The sequence below is a fragment of the Mustela nivalis genome, assembly GCF_964662115.1.
Source record: "Mustela nivalis genome assembly, chromosome: 5".
NCBI classification, from domain to species: Eukaryota; Metazoa; Chordata; class Mammalia; order Carnivora; family Mustelidae; genus Mustela; species Mustela nivalis.
Genome location: NC_139024.1, coordinates 156634257 through 156650489, shown reverse-complemented (window position 1 = coordinate 156650489; position 16233 = coordinate 156634257). Strand labels below are relative to the sequence as shown.

Sequence of the window (16233 nt, the reverse complement as noted above, 5' to 3'; positions counted from 1 at the left end):
GAACTTAAATGCGAAGACTAGTTCAATTTAAATAAACCATGTATGTTTTATGAAAAACAGAGATAATGTTTTTTAGGATCTTATTTATTTATTTTAGAGAGAGAGAGAGAGAGAGAAAGAGCAAACATGAGAAGGGGGAGGGGCAGAGACATAGGGAGAAGCAGATTTCCCCCTGAGCAGGGAGACTGATGCAGTGCTCACTTCCAGGACCCTGAGATCATGACCTGAACCAAATGCAGATGCTTAACTGACTGGGTTCCCCAACACCCAAAACATAGATAATTTTGTTTTTAATTTTATTTTTTCAGTGTTCCAAGATTCATTATTTATGCACCACACCCAGTGCTCCATGCAATACATAGATAATTTTTAAAAATCGTTTGAGTACATCATTAAAACCTGTGGCTATAAATTGAAGAGTGTTGTAGAGGATTTGAAGTTTTTTTTTCTTTGTCACATTAGAAATTTGGTTGCCTTCTTTAATATTTATGGTAAAGATAAGAATTGCCATAATATTAGCTCTGTGATCCCATATATATCTATATATATCCCATATCTATATATAAAATATATATATTAGCTCTGTGATCCCATATATATATATGGGATATATATAGATATATATGGGATATATATGGGATCACAGAGCTAATATATATATTATGTGTGTATATATATTATATATATGATAGAGCTAATATATATATAGGTTATGAATGGGTAATGAATGAAATGGGTTATGAATGAAATTAAGAATTTATTTGCATATTTACATTAAAAATTAAGTAACTGAAAGACTCTTACTTATAGATGTAAATACTTGGGCAACTGTGATGAAAAACTCTTAAGTGTCTTGGAAACTATGACAGTCATTCACAGATGAGACTCAGGTGGTTGGGGAAATCTAGGGAATTATTGTCCTTTGTTGAATATGTGAAAAAACAAAAGAAAGAGATGAAGTCTCCTCTGACATTGCCCTTGATCATCGTTCTCCCTGAGGACGGCCATCTCTGGACAGCTCAGTGACAGGGGCTCATTAGCAGTGTGGGGCGTCTGCTCCCCAGAGATGTCAGCCAGGGAAACACATTTGGTTCTCAGTGCCAGCCCAGCCACAGCTGAGTGTCACAGCACCTCTCCTGTGCTCATAAGGATCTCCCTGTCATACAGCCAGGTCACTGCTTTCGGGAAACCATAGTGGAGTTTGCAAGTCTTCATCTCCTACCTCCTAGAGGCAAAGTGCAGATCTGTACCACATGAAGACATGTGAAGTCATTGTGAGCAAGTATCTTTTTGCTTAGGAAAAATTTATGGATAAGCCAGTGCTGGTATAGTAAACCTTTGCATTTACTGCAAAGAACACAAAGGTTTCTACATGTCTGAGTACAAATGCCCAGTACCGTCTTTAGTCAGTGATTTGGAAGAGGTAGGGAGATAGCTTAGAACCCACAGAGAGGGTGAGCAAAGTGAGTGAAATGGAACTAGGTCTCTGTGTTGCTTTAAGAATTGTAAGTTAGTTAATTTTCAGTTACAATTGTTCGTGGAACAGAAAAGCTGTATTGGTTTGCATATATAGTCCATTGTTTAAAGGAACAGACCATGGAAATTCACCAAATATAAGAAGTAAACTTAATTGTTCATTATAGACTCCACCAAGTCATTCCTAGACATTTCATTTTACTGTAATACATTCATTATACTTGTGTATGCACATGTGGATAATCATTTAATTAAGAATATTTAGTGGTTGGGGCGCCTGGGTGGCTCAGTGGGTTAAGCCACTGCCTTTGGCTCAGGTCATGATCTCAGGGTCCTGGGATCGAGCCTCGAATCGGGCTCTCTGCTCAGCAGGGCGCCTGCTTCCCCCTCTTTCTCTGCCTGCCTCTCTGCCTACTTGTGATCTTTCTCTCTGTCAAATAAATAAATAAAATCTTTTAAAAAAAAGAATATTTAGTGGCAATAAAATATGGGCTTCAGGAATAGAATAAGAGAGTATGTATATGGGTAAAAATATTAGACTAGTATTAGACTATATGGTAAAACTATTAGACTATTTGTTTCCATGCTTTCTCTTTGGTCCTTGTTGTCTGTGAAATTAGACAATATTTGTTCTCTATGCATAAAAGTTCTTATCAGTATTTATAGTTTCTAAGTGGTCATTTTCTCTCTTAAGAGTTACTAAAATATCTAAAATATAAAATATTATGGATTTTTAAAAATGCTATGGTGTAAGTACCACAGGGGAGTTCCATTCTGTGAATATTGTGTCAGCATTTTTCTATTTTCATGTTATTTTTAATAAGAAATGATGACCATTCAAGTGAGTACAAATACCAATCTGAATAAAAAAAAAGAAGAATCCTGAATGTTTAATTCATGAATTAGGCAAATGATAAGTTGTGTGTGTCTGTATGTGTGTGTGTATGTGTATAATTGCACTGAGGTGATGTGTAAGGTATACCAGGTTCCATCCATCTATCCTTGCACAGGATCGTGAATGGACTCTGTGTGAATGCTGTTGGGGCCCCGCTCAGACGCTCTTTACCTGGCTGCTGCTCTGATCCTTACCCTATGTGTTAGGAATATGGGCTGCCAGGTGCACCGCCATTCCCTTCTTCAGAGATTTGCCCTCAGCTGAGAGGGATCTGCTTTGCAAGGAGGTCTCAGGAACAGAGTGTGGGCAACTCTTAGCCAGTGACAGACTCTTAGGAGAGACAAAAGGCTGCCAGTGCTAAGGCAGGACTAAGTCTGATGCAATTCTTACTGAGGAGCCTGTTGTAATATATCTGAGGTTAGCTCAGACCTATGAAACAGATGCATCATTAATGCGAAGAGATTCACTCGTAGCCCTGAGGCTGTTCATAGTTTGCCAACACGATTTCAGGATTCACTAGGAACTGGATAGGGCAGGGTTTGTATGTCAAATATATCAGTGAATGTTATGCATTTGAAATATCTTCAATATAGACACTATCTTGAGATATTCAGTCTTTACAATGTGTAGTTGTATACTGACCAGCTAGTATATGGAAATATGTATTCTTCCAATGAAATAAGACTTATATGTCAGCATTGAACACCTACAATGATGGCTCTAAATATTTAGAGCTCCCGTGGGCCGGCACTAAATATTTAACCTCTTCCATTTGATATCTGTTCTCTTAATTGTTGTTGTAAAACTGTATTTTTATGAGGTGTCATTTTTTGTTATATTATTTTTTGGATGGTAATTATTACTTAGAATGCCATCTTCTTTTATTTTGTAGAATCTATTTATTGTTATTATACCTAATAACATTTTTCTCTTGCCAAGTAACATGTGCTTTAAAAATTTTTTTAAAAAATTAATATATAATGTATTATTTGCCCCAGGAGTACAGATCTGTGAATCATCAGGCTTACACACTTCACAGTACTCACCATAGCACATACGCTCCCCAATGTCCATAATCCCACCACCCTCTCCCTATCCCCTCCTCCCAGCAACCCTCAATTTGTTTTGTGAGATTAAGAGCTTCTTATGGTTTATCTCCCTCCCGATCCCATCTTTTTTCATTTTGTCCTTCCCTACACCCCAAAGCACCCCATTTTGCCTCTCAAATTCCTCATATCAGGGAGAAAATATAATTGTCTTTCTCTGATTGACTTATTTCACTCAGCATAATATCCTTTAGTTCCATCCGCATCGTTGCAAATGGCAAGATTTCATTTCTTTTGATGGCTGCATAGTATTCCATTGTGTATATATACCACATCATCTTTATCCATTCATCTGTTGATGGACATCTAGGCTCTTTCCATAGTTTAGCTATTGTGGACATTGCTGCTACAAACATTTGGGTGCACATGCCCCTTCGGATCACTACGTTTGTATCTTTAGGGTAAATGCCCAGTAGTGCAGTTGCTGTGTTGTAGGGTAGCTCTATTTTCACCTTTTTGAAGAACCTCCATATTGTTTTCCAGAGTGGCTGCACCAGCTTGCATTCCCACCAACAGCGTAGGAGGGTTCCCCTTTCTCCGCATCCTCACCAGCATCTGTCATTTCCTGACTTGTTAATTTTAGCCATTCTGACTGGTGTGAGGTGATATCTCATTGTGGTTTTGATTTGTATTTCCCTGATGCCGAGTGATGTGGAGCACTTTTTCACACACATATATAATCTTATAAAGCAGCAAAGCGTTTGTACAATATCATCTTGCTGGAGTTTTATCTTTTCTCATCTGCCTTCTTAGTCCTTATGGATAGGATAATGTTAAATTACAACATTATTTTATTCTAATGCTGCATTACTATATTGGTGCTTTCCGTGGAGGAGTTAGCATTTCACTTTTGTCTTCTTTCACTTTAGTGTATCCTTTATGAGGCACATTTGGAAAGTTGCCAGCAATTTACTTAAGACAAGTGTATCTGTATTTGTGTGTGTATGTGCATGAGACTGAAACATGTTTTTTTTTTTTTAATTTTTAATTTTTTTTGCTCTTCTGAGTATATGTGAGTCTGGGGATATTCTCTTTTTTTGCACATTTAGACTCTTTCAGATGCCTTTATAATAATTCTATCAAGAAATACTTGTGCATAATTTTTTATTCTGGGTAATACTGACCACAACTTTATAGAAAATCAGAGGACATATAAAATAGTGTGAACTCTATAACCTCTATTCAGATTTTAGATACATTTATTTTAGGACAGTTTTGTACCAATTTCTCTCACACATCAATGGGTCTACTCTGATTCAGATTTTGAAACTCTCAGAAGAATTAAAAATGTACTGTATGCTTAACTATTTGAACATGATAGAACTGAAATAGTCATTTTCTGACGTCTGTTTTGTTGGGATAGAGCTTCTTCAGTACTAATCAGTTGGATGACAATGTTCATCAGACTTGCCTTAGAGCTAGCCATGTGTTTGTTCAGTGTGACTAACTCTGCAAGATAGCTTCAGAAAGTTGGTAATTAGTCTAATATCAATGGATGTCTGAGATTTTGTATATGAAAATATTTTTTTCTTTATAACTTTTCTTCTAGTACTTAGAGGTTTCCATTATAGTGATTTAACCTACTTTACTTTGAGAATGTATCTGTCTTTATCTCTACGTATTTATATATTTAATTATTTTATCATAGGGAGTGATGTAAAGCATTTTTCTTTGTAGATAGATTACACCACTAGATAACTTTTAAAATGACTAATCTGATTAGAATGTTGATAGTGAAAAATCTTACCTCTTTTAGGATTCCATGCCCTGTACTTGGTAATGTGTGAAACAGAAGTCTGCAGATGGAAGAAGAAAGTCTTGGCCACTGGATTTCAGGGTTCTGATTTCAATGGATATGCAGGGCCAATGAATTTTTGGAGTTCCTATTAAATTGGTATGGTAATTTCAAGCATCTTTAAGGAAGAGTTAAGCACTGTATTTGGATAGTAATGTTTTTGGTTCTCTGTGATTATTACTTTTTTCCCTACCATATCAAAAATTGGTGCAACTTTCATAAATACGTTAGTTCTGTCAAAATGTTTGTGTGCAGAGTAGTGGTGGTATTTTGCATGTAATTGAATTCTTTGAATTAATACATTCTAGGTTTTCAATTCCTGTATCTGAATGCATTTTTTTTAAAGATTTTATTTATTTATTTGACAGAGAGAGAAATCACAAGTAGGTGAAGAGTCAGGCAGAGAGAGAGAGAGAAGCAGGCTCCCGCTGAGCAAAGAGCCCGATGTGGGGCTCGATCCCAGGACACTGAGATCATGACCTGAGCCGAAGGCAGCGGCTTAATCCACTGAGCCACCCAGGCGCCCCTCTGAATGCATTTTTGAGATTATATTGTATTGTATTCTATTGCACGTGAGGTATGTGCAAATCCAATTTTGTAGAATCATGAGATACATACTTGAAATAACATTTCTCCCTCTGTCTGCATCTCTTTCTGATTTTTTCTGATTACCCTCCCTCTTTTTCCATTATCCCCATTCTTTCTAAAATGTAGGTATATGTTTATAGTACTTTAGTCTTATTGAGCTCAGGCCGAAAGACCTTTTGTACCTATGACTGATTCAAAGACAATATGCATTATTTCATTTTTCTTATACTAAATATTAATGATATTCTTTTTGTAATAGTGTAAAACTGGATTGGGATAAATTATGTCAATTTTTAAATTTACTTAAGTGTTTATTCTTTATAAAAATTTTTATTTTTTATTATGTTATATTAGTCGCCATATAGTATGTCATTAATTTTTGATGAAGTGCTCCATGATTCATTATTCATTATCATCCAGCACTTAATGATCACATCATTCATTCAAGTAGTTAATGATAAAATCCTATGGTCCTACTTTAATATGAGAGATCCACCCTACCCCTGTCAACTATTTTTTTTTTTCTTTCTTTTTTTTTTTTTAAGATTTCTTTTAAAATTGCTAAATGCTTCATCCTGGCAGGAAACATGTGCTAGCAGAGGATGGAACAGAAGAATGGCAGCTCTTTCATGGGGTTTATCCTGCTGGGGTTCTCTGACCGGCCTCAACTGGAGCTAGTCCTCTTTGTGGTTCTCCTGATCTTCTACCTGTTCACTCTGCTGGGAAACGCCACCATCATTGCCTTGGCCCAACTGGACCCACATCTTCAGACTCCCATGTACTTTTTCCTCTCCAACCTAAGCTTTCTGGACCTGTGTTACACGACCAGCACTGTCCCTCAGCTCCTGGTTCATCTCAGGACAGCAGACAAGTCTATCTCATATGGTGGCTGTGTAGTTCAGCTGTTTGTTGCTCTAGGGCTGGGATGCACGGAATGCCTTCTGTTAGGGGTCATGGCGTTTGACCGCTATGCAGCCATCTGCAAGCCCCTGCAGTACACCGTGATCATGCACCCCCGTCTCTGTGCCCTCATGGCTTCTGCGTCATGGTTCATTGGTTTTGGCAACTCCTCGTTGCAGACAGTGCTCCTCTTCCTTTTATCACTTTGTGGGAGAAATAAAATAGACCACTTCTTTTGTGAGGTCCCCGCACTGCTCAAGCTTGCCTGTGTAGACACCACTGTGTATGAGTCTGAGGTCTTCTTTGTCGGTGTGGTCATCCTTCTCATACCTGTGGCATTAATCACAGTCTCCTATGGTCAGATCGTCAGGGCGGTCTTAAGAATAAAGTCATCTGCAGGTCAGAGGAAAGCGTTTGGCACATGTGGGTCCCACATCACAGTGGTCTCCCTGTTCTATGGCACGGCCATCTATGCTTACCTCCAGCCCAGCAACAACTACTCCCAGGATCAGGTCAAGTTTGTTTCTCTGTTCTACACCATCGTCACCCCCATGGTCAACCCCGTCATATATACACTGAGGAACAAGGATGTGACAGGAGCAATGAAGAAGGTACTTTGCAGGGGCCAGGACTCCAGATGACTGAGCAGGGAAGACCCTTTGATGGGGGACTTTGACTGCCAGGGTATTTAAGATGACTATGACCTTCTTGTGTCATCCAAAATTTCTTCTGACAACTCTCAAGGGAATTTCCTTACTTGATTCTTTTATACAAGTGAGTGCTCAAAATCTAAGCTCATCGATTCATGCAACCTCCAGAGATATGACCTAGTGTCCTAGAGCATCTGCATCATACTATTATTTTTAAAAGCACCACAGGTTTTTCTTATTTTTCTTATTCCCCACCCCCATTTAGGAATGCTAGTTTATTTTTACTTAGAAGAAGATATTCAGGAACATACATAGGAAATTGAGAAATTAAGAATCTTGGAACACTGAAAACCCTTGGAACACTAAAACCCTGTAAGAAATATTAACATTTTAGCATTTTCTAGCAATTTGTTGGAGACATATCATTTTTTCTTGCATTGTGATCATGGTTCTATTATGAGGTCCATAGGTTGACTGTATCACAGCTTTTTCACAGAAGTAGGTGGGCATCTGTGAGAAAAAGAAATCCTCAGCTCTAAGAAAATCCTGCTAACATCAATCCTGATAGAGTATATTTAAATCTTCTCTTCAACCCATTTAATAATTTCTTTGACCCAGGCATCACTGATCAATGCTTTTGTATCTCAAACCTGCCAAAAGCCCCATACAGTTTGAATGCAGGGAGATATTCTAAAAATCTGGGAAATGACCTCTTACTCCCAGGAAATTCCATGTTCTCTGGAGCTTACCAGATTAACTAGGAGGAAATGTAAAGAAGAAATAAAATATATATTAATCATTAATCATGTCCATGTGTCTAAGCTTTACAAAGAGCCATCTGAGTTTGAACTACTGTCATACGTTTCTGAATTAGGAGTCACAAAACAGTTGAATCTGACATTGTAAGTCCTTAGATCTTAACTCAAACTCAGTTTGCACATAAATGTGTTTGTGGTATGGATCTGGGTTTTTGTAGTATTGTCACAAACAGGGTATTTTCCCATGGAGGTTGGAGCCAACAATGCTGTCTTCATAGAAATGTTTCTGATTTTTGGTAGTTTTTTCCAACATGTAGCCCAGTGCAAGTAGATGTATTTGTGTCTTGGCTGGACACATACGCATAATAACTCTATTGTTCCCTATCCTGATAGCTAATGGGCCTCCCCAGGGCCTTGAACCCTGAGCTGGCCATGCTCATGCCAAGTGATCTTGCTGCGGAGACAGCATGTGGAGGCTGGAAATGACAGCCTGGGGGAGGTTATGCACACGGTCAAGTTCTCTCTGTATCACTACGAGCATCACAGTATTCTTACTTGAAATCAACACCTGGGATGTATCTTGTCACCATAGTGATGCTTCCTGTATGCCAGTAGGAAAACAGTTCTGTCCACTGTTTATCCCGATGATGACAAATTTCCCACTCTCCATTATGTTTCAACCACATCCTGACAGTTTTAACCAAATGGTCACATCAAAGTCCCTCAAATGAACCATCTTTGGTGCAAAAACCCTCAAGGTCTCATGATGTTACAGAGCCTATTGTGTGGGTGAACAACCCCTTCTCTGCTCTTAAGGACACACAGAACCTGGGGCAAAATATTTATTTCCTTTAAGTGAATGTGTGAGTGGCATTTGGATGTTTACAACTCACAGAAATAAGTTATAGAGAACAAAGGTCTCTGGGATCCATGCCAAAATAAAAAAGAAATCAGTTAAGAGACCAAACACAAGTTCAGGATTGTTCTGTGACATTTTTGTAATGTTCTGAATCTGCTCCCCATGGTGTCCATGCCTTGTCTGTGACTGACTCCAGGGTTGTGTAAATTGTCACCAATATTATTTGGACTGTTTCCTTCTGCGTGTTTACCAGTAAGTGTGGCAGGGCTGTGCACTTGTACTCAAGGCTTGGCTAAATCATTTATGCTATCTGTTTTTAGCCCCTGAAGGTCAGGACGATCATGATGCTCTAGAGCAAGTCATGGGTTCTTCCAGCTCTTCTGCTTTCTGAGGAACACAGGGCACACACATCCTCGGCTCAGGTAGTAATGGCAGAGACCCAGAATGTCAGTCAGACTCACATGAAACACAATTTTTAACAGCAGGTGATTTATTACCAGTTAGCGAAGGATAACTATAAAATAGCAGGAGTGCATGCAGGAGGCCTCGCCAGAAGGTTAACCGACTGATCCATACAAATGCCCCACACTTGCTCCTTTTAAAAATTTAATTCTATTGGTTTACACTGTTGGTGGATTTATTTTAACTGTTTTGAACTGATTGAAATCTATGAGATCTTTAGGAAATGTAAGTTCTTCTGATTAGGAGCCATTCCTGAGAAAAATTAACCTCTTTTGAGAGTGAAGTTGTTCAGTTGTTGACTTGTGTCTTTCGTCTCAGTGAAGCATCCTGGACATTTCTAATGACGGGTTATTTGGGACCGTCATGATCCATGGGATATTGTGATCAGTTGTCAAAGCCTTTCGCAGGAACTCCCCACTCCCCAACTGCTGACTCTGGTAGCAGATCATAAACAGTACTTTCTGTGTATTTTTAAGTCCCTATTTCAGGCATTTGGAGAAAGTGAAACATTTTTACAAGACTGTTTTGGGAAAGCTTCTTTATTTGTTTATGGAAATGAGAACAGTGTTTTCTGTATTTAAAGGAAGAATCTTGGCTACCATGTGTTGTTTGTTAGCATGAAACCATCTTCTTCCTTGATTCATTGCCTTTTTGGAAAAACCATCCTATATTTCCCAAAGGATGTTTCTCCTCAAATTCCACCATAACATTTTACATTGTGGCTTGCATTTAGATTGAAGTAACGTACAAATTTATATATTATTACACACACACAGATATGTACATGCACAAACACGGATTCCACCTGCAATCTCTTGTAAGTCAAACTCTTTTGTGAAGATGAATAGTATGACAAAGTGTATTTCCTTTAGCTTGCACTACTTTGAAGTGACAGGATTATAAATGTTATATTTCCAAAGTGTTCTGAAATGTGTACAAATATACCCAAGTATGTGTGGTAACAGCTTATTCTTGCAGGTCACATTCCAAAGAAGGTGGTGGGGACATCTGCTGTTGATAAAATCTACACAAGTAAAGAGTTGAATAGAACAAACCATACTCTTTTTGTTGTCATAAAAGATACACGTAAGTTAAAAGTTTAGAAATGCCATTCTTTCATTCTCCGGTTTAAATTTGCATCAGAAATGTCGGGCTATGTTTGTACATGGGTAACTCTAGAAATGTCTCATTTAGTAAATTTGTAGAGAGATTTTTTTTAAAGTTACTCTTATTTATTAAGATTTTATTTATTTATTTGAGAGAGAGAGAGCGAGCGAGTGCATGAATGGGGGTGGGGAGCAGCAGAGGGAGAGGGAGAAGCAGACTCCCCACTGGGCAGGGAGCACAATGTGGGGCTCCAATCCTGGACCTTGAGATCATGACCTGAGTGGAAGGCAGGTGTTTAACTGACTGAGCCACCCAGTGGCAGGGAGGGGCAGAGAGTGAGAGAGAAACTTAAGCAGAGTTTGCCCTGAGCGTGGAGCCTGACTTGGGGCTTGATCTCACAACCTGAGCCCAAAGCAGGAGTCTGAGTCTCAAACAATGTGCCACCCAGGAGCCCCCATAAGGAGATTTTTGTATGAAATAGCAGGAAAAATCTGACCTTAGGAGAAGAATAAGAAATGGGATGAAATAATTGAATGATATCTCTTGTATTTATTTATTTCCCCCCCAGATATACTAAGATAGAACTGAGATGTAGCATTGAGCAAATTTTAGGAGTAGAAAATGTGAATATCTACATATAACAAAACTGTTACCACCCTAGGGTTAGTTAAAGCTCCATCTCATCACATAATTACCCTTTCCTCTTTGTGGTGAGAATGATTGAGATCTACTCTCAGCCACTTTCAAGTCTGTAATACAATCGCAGTAACTCTGCACCACGGAACATGTGGTGCATTAGCTCGTCAGGACTCTCATGTGATAACTGGTGGTCGGTTCCCTTTTCCCAACATCTCCCACTTCTCCTCCCCTTACCCCTGGTAACCACATTTCTACTCTCTGTACCTACAGGTTCATCTTTTCTGGATCCCACAGTTGTGTGGGATCACAGAGTGTTTGTCTTGCTCCTCTGACTTGTTCCACCTACCACTAATGCCCTCAAGGTCCATCCATGCTGTCACAAATGGCAGGATTTCCTTCCTTCTCCTGGCAGAATAATACTGCTTTAGATACTTATGCCACATCCTCTTTCTCCGTTCATCTGTGTGGGCACTTAGGTTGTCTCCACATTTGGCCATTGTGAATAGTGCTGCTGTGGATATGGGAGGGCATGCATCTCTGTGATATCCTGATTTCATTTCCTTTGGATGGATACCTAGAAGTTGGTTGCTGCATATAATAACAGCTACATTGTTAATTTTTTGAGGAACCTCCCTACTGCTTTCCATGGAGACTGTATCAGTTTACATTCCCATCAACTGTGCAGGAGTGTTCCCTAACTTCTGTTATCATTGGTCTTTTTTATGACACCCATTCTAACAGGTGTGAATGATATTTGATTGTGCTTTTGGTTTGCATTTCCTGACGATTGGTGATTTGGAATACCTTTCATGTATCTGTAGTTTGTATGTCTTCGGGAAAATATCCATTCAATACCTCTTTACTTTTGAAAAAATGGAATTATTTTTTTATGCCACTGAGTTCCACGAGTTCCTTATATATTTTTGATATTAACCCCTTATCAAGATGTGTAAGTATTTCTCCCATTCTATAGGTTGTCTTTTCATTCTATTGACTGTTTCTTTAGTAGTGCAGAAAGTTTTTGGATTGATGTTTCACTTATTAATGCTTTGCTTTTGTTGCTGGTGCTTTTGAGGTCATATTCAGGCTCAGGGTTACAATTGGATCCCAAAGAGTCGTTCCGTTTGTAGATAGGATGATGCTAGACCAGCCTCATTTGGTAAATGTGAACATGGCCAATGTCATGAATCTTCTCTTCTCTGTTGTCTTCTAGGAGTTTTACAACTTCAGTTCTTCTATTTACATGTCAATCCACTGCAAGTTAATTTTTGAGGTGTCTAATAGAGTGCTACAATTTCAATTCTCTGCATGTACTTACCCATTTTTTGTTTTCAGGAGCATTTTTTAAGAAGACTGTGTTTCCCCATCAACATTCTTGACTGTTGTCAAATGTTAGTTGTCTGTATGTGGGTGGGTTTATGCGTGAGCTCTTCAGTCAGTTCCTTTGCTGTGTGTGTCTTTTTCTTCCGCCAGTACCACACTGTCTTCGTCACTAGAGCTTTAACATGTAGCTTGAGTCAGGATGTGCGATGCTTCCTGCTTTGTTCTTCTCAGTCGTGGTGACTTTGGCAATTGGGAATTTTTGTAGTTCCATACAGATTTTAGGATTTTTTTTCTCTATCTGTGAAAAATACCAATCAAATGTTGATAAGGATTCATTGAATCTGTAATGGTTTTAAGTAGTGTGGACATTTTAGCCTTTATAATTCCTTTAATTCATGAATACTAGATATTTTAATTCTTCCATTTCTTTCATGACTATCTTGTAGTTTGAAGTGTACAGATGTTTTTCCTCCTTGGATCAGTTTATTCCTTAATGTTTTATTGGTTCATATGCTGTTGTGAATGAGATAAAAAATCCTTTCACCTATTTTGTTGTTATCATATAGAAAGGGAACTCATTTCTGTATGTTGAGTTTCTGTTTTATAAGTTTACTAAACTTGTTGATAAGTTCCAACAGTTTTTTGGTGGTGTCTAGGATTTTTCTGTATATGAGATTGTATCATTTCCAAACAAAGATGATTATACTTAAAAAAAAAAAATGGCTGCCATTTTATTTCTTTTTTTGCCAGATTGCCAAGGCTAGGATTTCCAGTCTATGTTCTCTTATTTATTTTTTTTGAAGATTTTATTTATTTATTTGATAGACAAAGATCACAAGTAGGCAGAGAGGCAGGCAGACAGAAAGAAGGGAGAAGGAAGCTCCCTGCCGAGCAGAGAGCCTGATGCGGGGCTCGATTCCAGGACCCTGAGATCATGACCTGAGCCAAAGGCAGAGGCTTTAACCCACTGAGCCACCCAGGCACCCTGGTTTTTCCTTTTGTTTTTCAAAAAAATTATTTATTTATTTATATTATTATGTTTAATTACCCAACATATAGTACATCATTAATTTTTTTGTCATATTTATTTATTTACTTATTTATTTAAAAAATTTTTTTTTCAATTTATTTATTTTCAGAAAAACAGTATTCATTATTTTTTCACCACACCCAGTGCTCCATGCAATCCGTGCCCTCTATAATATCCACCACCTGGTACCCCGACCTCCCACACCTCCGCCATCTTCAATCCCCTCAGATTGTTTTTCAGAGTCCATAGTCTCTGAGGATTCACCTCCCCTTCCAATTTACCCCAACTCCCTTCTCCTCTCTAAGTGTTCAGTGGTTCATTAGTTGTGTGTAATGCACAGTGCTCATCACAACCTGTGCCCTCCTTAATACCCATCACCTTATGGTGATCCCTGCAACCCCTTCCCTCTGTAACCCTCAGTTTGTTTCCCAGAGTCCAGAGTCTCTCACGGTTTGTTTCCATCTCTGATTTCTTCCCATTCAGTTTTCCCTCCCTTTCCCTAGGGTACTCTACTTTATTCCTTATGTTCCACATATGAATGAAACCATGTGATAATTGTCTTTCTCTGTTTGACTTATTTTACTTAGCATAATCCCCTGTAGTTCCATCCATGTTAATGCAAATAGTAGGTATTCATCCTTTCCGATGGCTGAGTAATTGTCCATTGATTATATGAGCCACATCTTCTTTACCCATTCATCTGTGAAGGACATCTCAGCTCCTTCCGGCAGTTTGTTACTGCAGATGTTGCTGCTATGAACACCAGGGTGGGGTGCACGTGTCCCATTTTTTTCCTGTACATCTGTATCTTTGGGTAAATACCAAGTAGTACAATTGCTGTGTCTTAATGTAGCTTTTTTTCAACATTTTGAGGAAACTCCATACTGTTTTCCAAAGTGGCTGCACCAGCTTGCATTCCCATCAACAGTGGAAGAGGGTTCCCCATTCTCCACAACCTTGCCAATTTTTTTGTTTTCTGTCTTGTTAATTTTTGCCATTCTGACTGGCATAAGGTGGTATCTCATTATGGTTTTGATTGTATTTCCCTGATGGCTAGTGATGTTCAGCATGTTTTCATGTGTCTGTTGGCCACTTGTATGTCTTCTTTGGAGAAGTGTCTATTCATGTCTTCTTCCCATTTCTTGACGAGATTATTTGTTTTTTGGATGTTGAATTTGCAAAGTTCTTTATAGATGTTGGATACCAGCCCTCGATCTGTAATGTCATTTGCAAATATCTTCTCCTATTCCATGGGTTGCCTCTTAGTTTTGTTGACTGTTTCCTTTGCTGTGCAGAAGCTTTTTATCTTGATGAAATCCCTAAATTTCATTTTTGCTTTTGTTTCCCTTGCCTGTATTTTAACCTTTTAAAAGATTTTATTTATTTATTTACCAGAGAGAGAAAGAGAGAGAGCGAGCGAGCGCACAAGCAGGGGGAGCAGCAGTCAGAGGGAGGAGCAGGCTCCCTTTTGAGCAAGGAACCTCATGTGGGACTTGATGCCAAGACCCTGGGATCATGACCTGAACCAAAGGCAGATGCTTAACCAACTAAGCCATCCAGACATCCCTTCCCTTGCCTTTAGAGACGTGTCTTGCAAGAAGTTGCTGTGGTCCATGTCGAAGAGTTTACTGCCTATGTTCTCCTCTAGGATTTTGATAGATTCCTGTCTTACATGGAGGTTTTTCATTCAGTTTGACTTTATCTTTGTGTGTGGTGTAAGGTAGTGGTTCAATTTCATTCTTCTCCATGTGTTTGTCAGTTTTCCCAGAGCCATTTATTGAAGAGACTATCTTTTTTTCCATTGGATATTCTTTCCTGATTTGTCGAAGATTAGTTGACCATAGAGTTGAGGGTCCATATCTAGTTTTCCTATTCTATACCATTGGTCCATGCGTCTGTTTTTGTAGCGGTACCATGTTGTCTTGATGATCACAGCTTTGTAATACAGCTGGAAGTCAGGCATTGTGATGCCCCAAGGTTTGGTTTTGTTTTTCAACATGTCCCCTAGCTATTTAGGGTTTTTTCTGGTTCCATACAAATTTTAGGGTTATTTGTTTCAGCTCTGTGAAAAATGTCCATGGTATTTTGATAGGGATTCAATTGAAAGTATTGATTTCTCTGGGAAGCATAGACATTTTCACAATATTTATTCTTTCAATTCCTGAGCATGGAATATTTTTCCACTTCTTTTTATCTTCCTCCATTTTGTTCATGAGTGTTCTATAGTTTCTAGAGTATGGAGCTTTTACTCCTTTGGTTAGGTTTATTTTTAGCTGTCTTATGGTTTTTGGTGCTATTGTGAATGGAGTCAATTACTTAATTTCTCTTTCTTCAGTTACATTGTTAGTTGTTTGTGTGTATTGATTTTGTATCTTATTACATTGCTGAATTGCTGTATGAGTTCTAGCTACTTGGGGCTGGAGTTTTTTGGATTTTCCATGTAAAGTAACATATCATCTGTGAAGCGAGAGAGTTTGACTTCTTCTTTGCCAATATGGATGCCTTTTATTTCTTTTTGTTGTCTGATTGCTGAGGCTAGGACTTCTAGTACTATGTTGAGCAAAGTGGTGAGAGTGGGCATCCCTGTCGTGTTCCTGACCTTCAGGGAAAGCTCTTGTTTTTTCCCCATTGGGAATGATAATAGC

At 38.6% G+C, this 16233-nt stretch overlaps 1 pseudogene across 1 annotated transcript; it reads left to right on the top strand.

The window, feature by feature from the left end:
- The first annotated feature begins 1111 nt into the window (after positions 1-1111).
- Positions 1112-8213, top strand: LOC309865349 (putative olfactory receptor 2B8 pseudogene; annotated as a pseudogene). The gene is made up of 3 exons: positions 1112-1274; positions 5234-5371; positions 6443-8213. The product of its transcript is annotated as a putative olfactory receptor 2B8 pseudogene (transcript).
- Positions 8214-16233: the final 8020 nt, after the last annotated feature.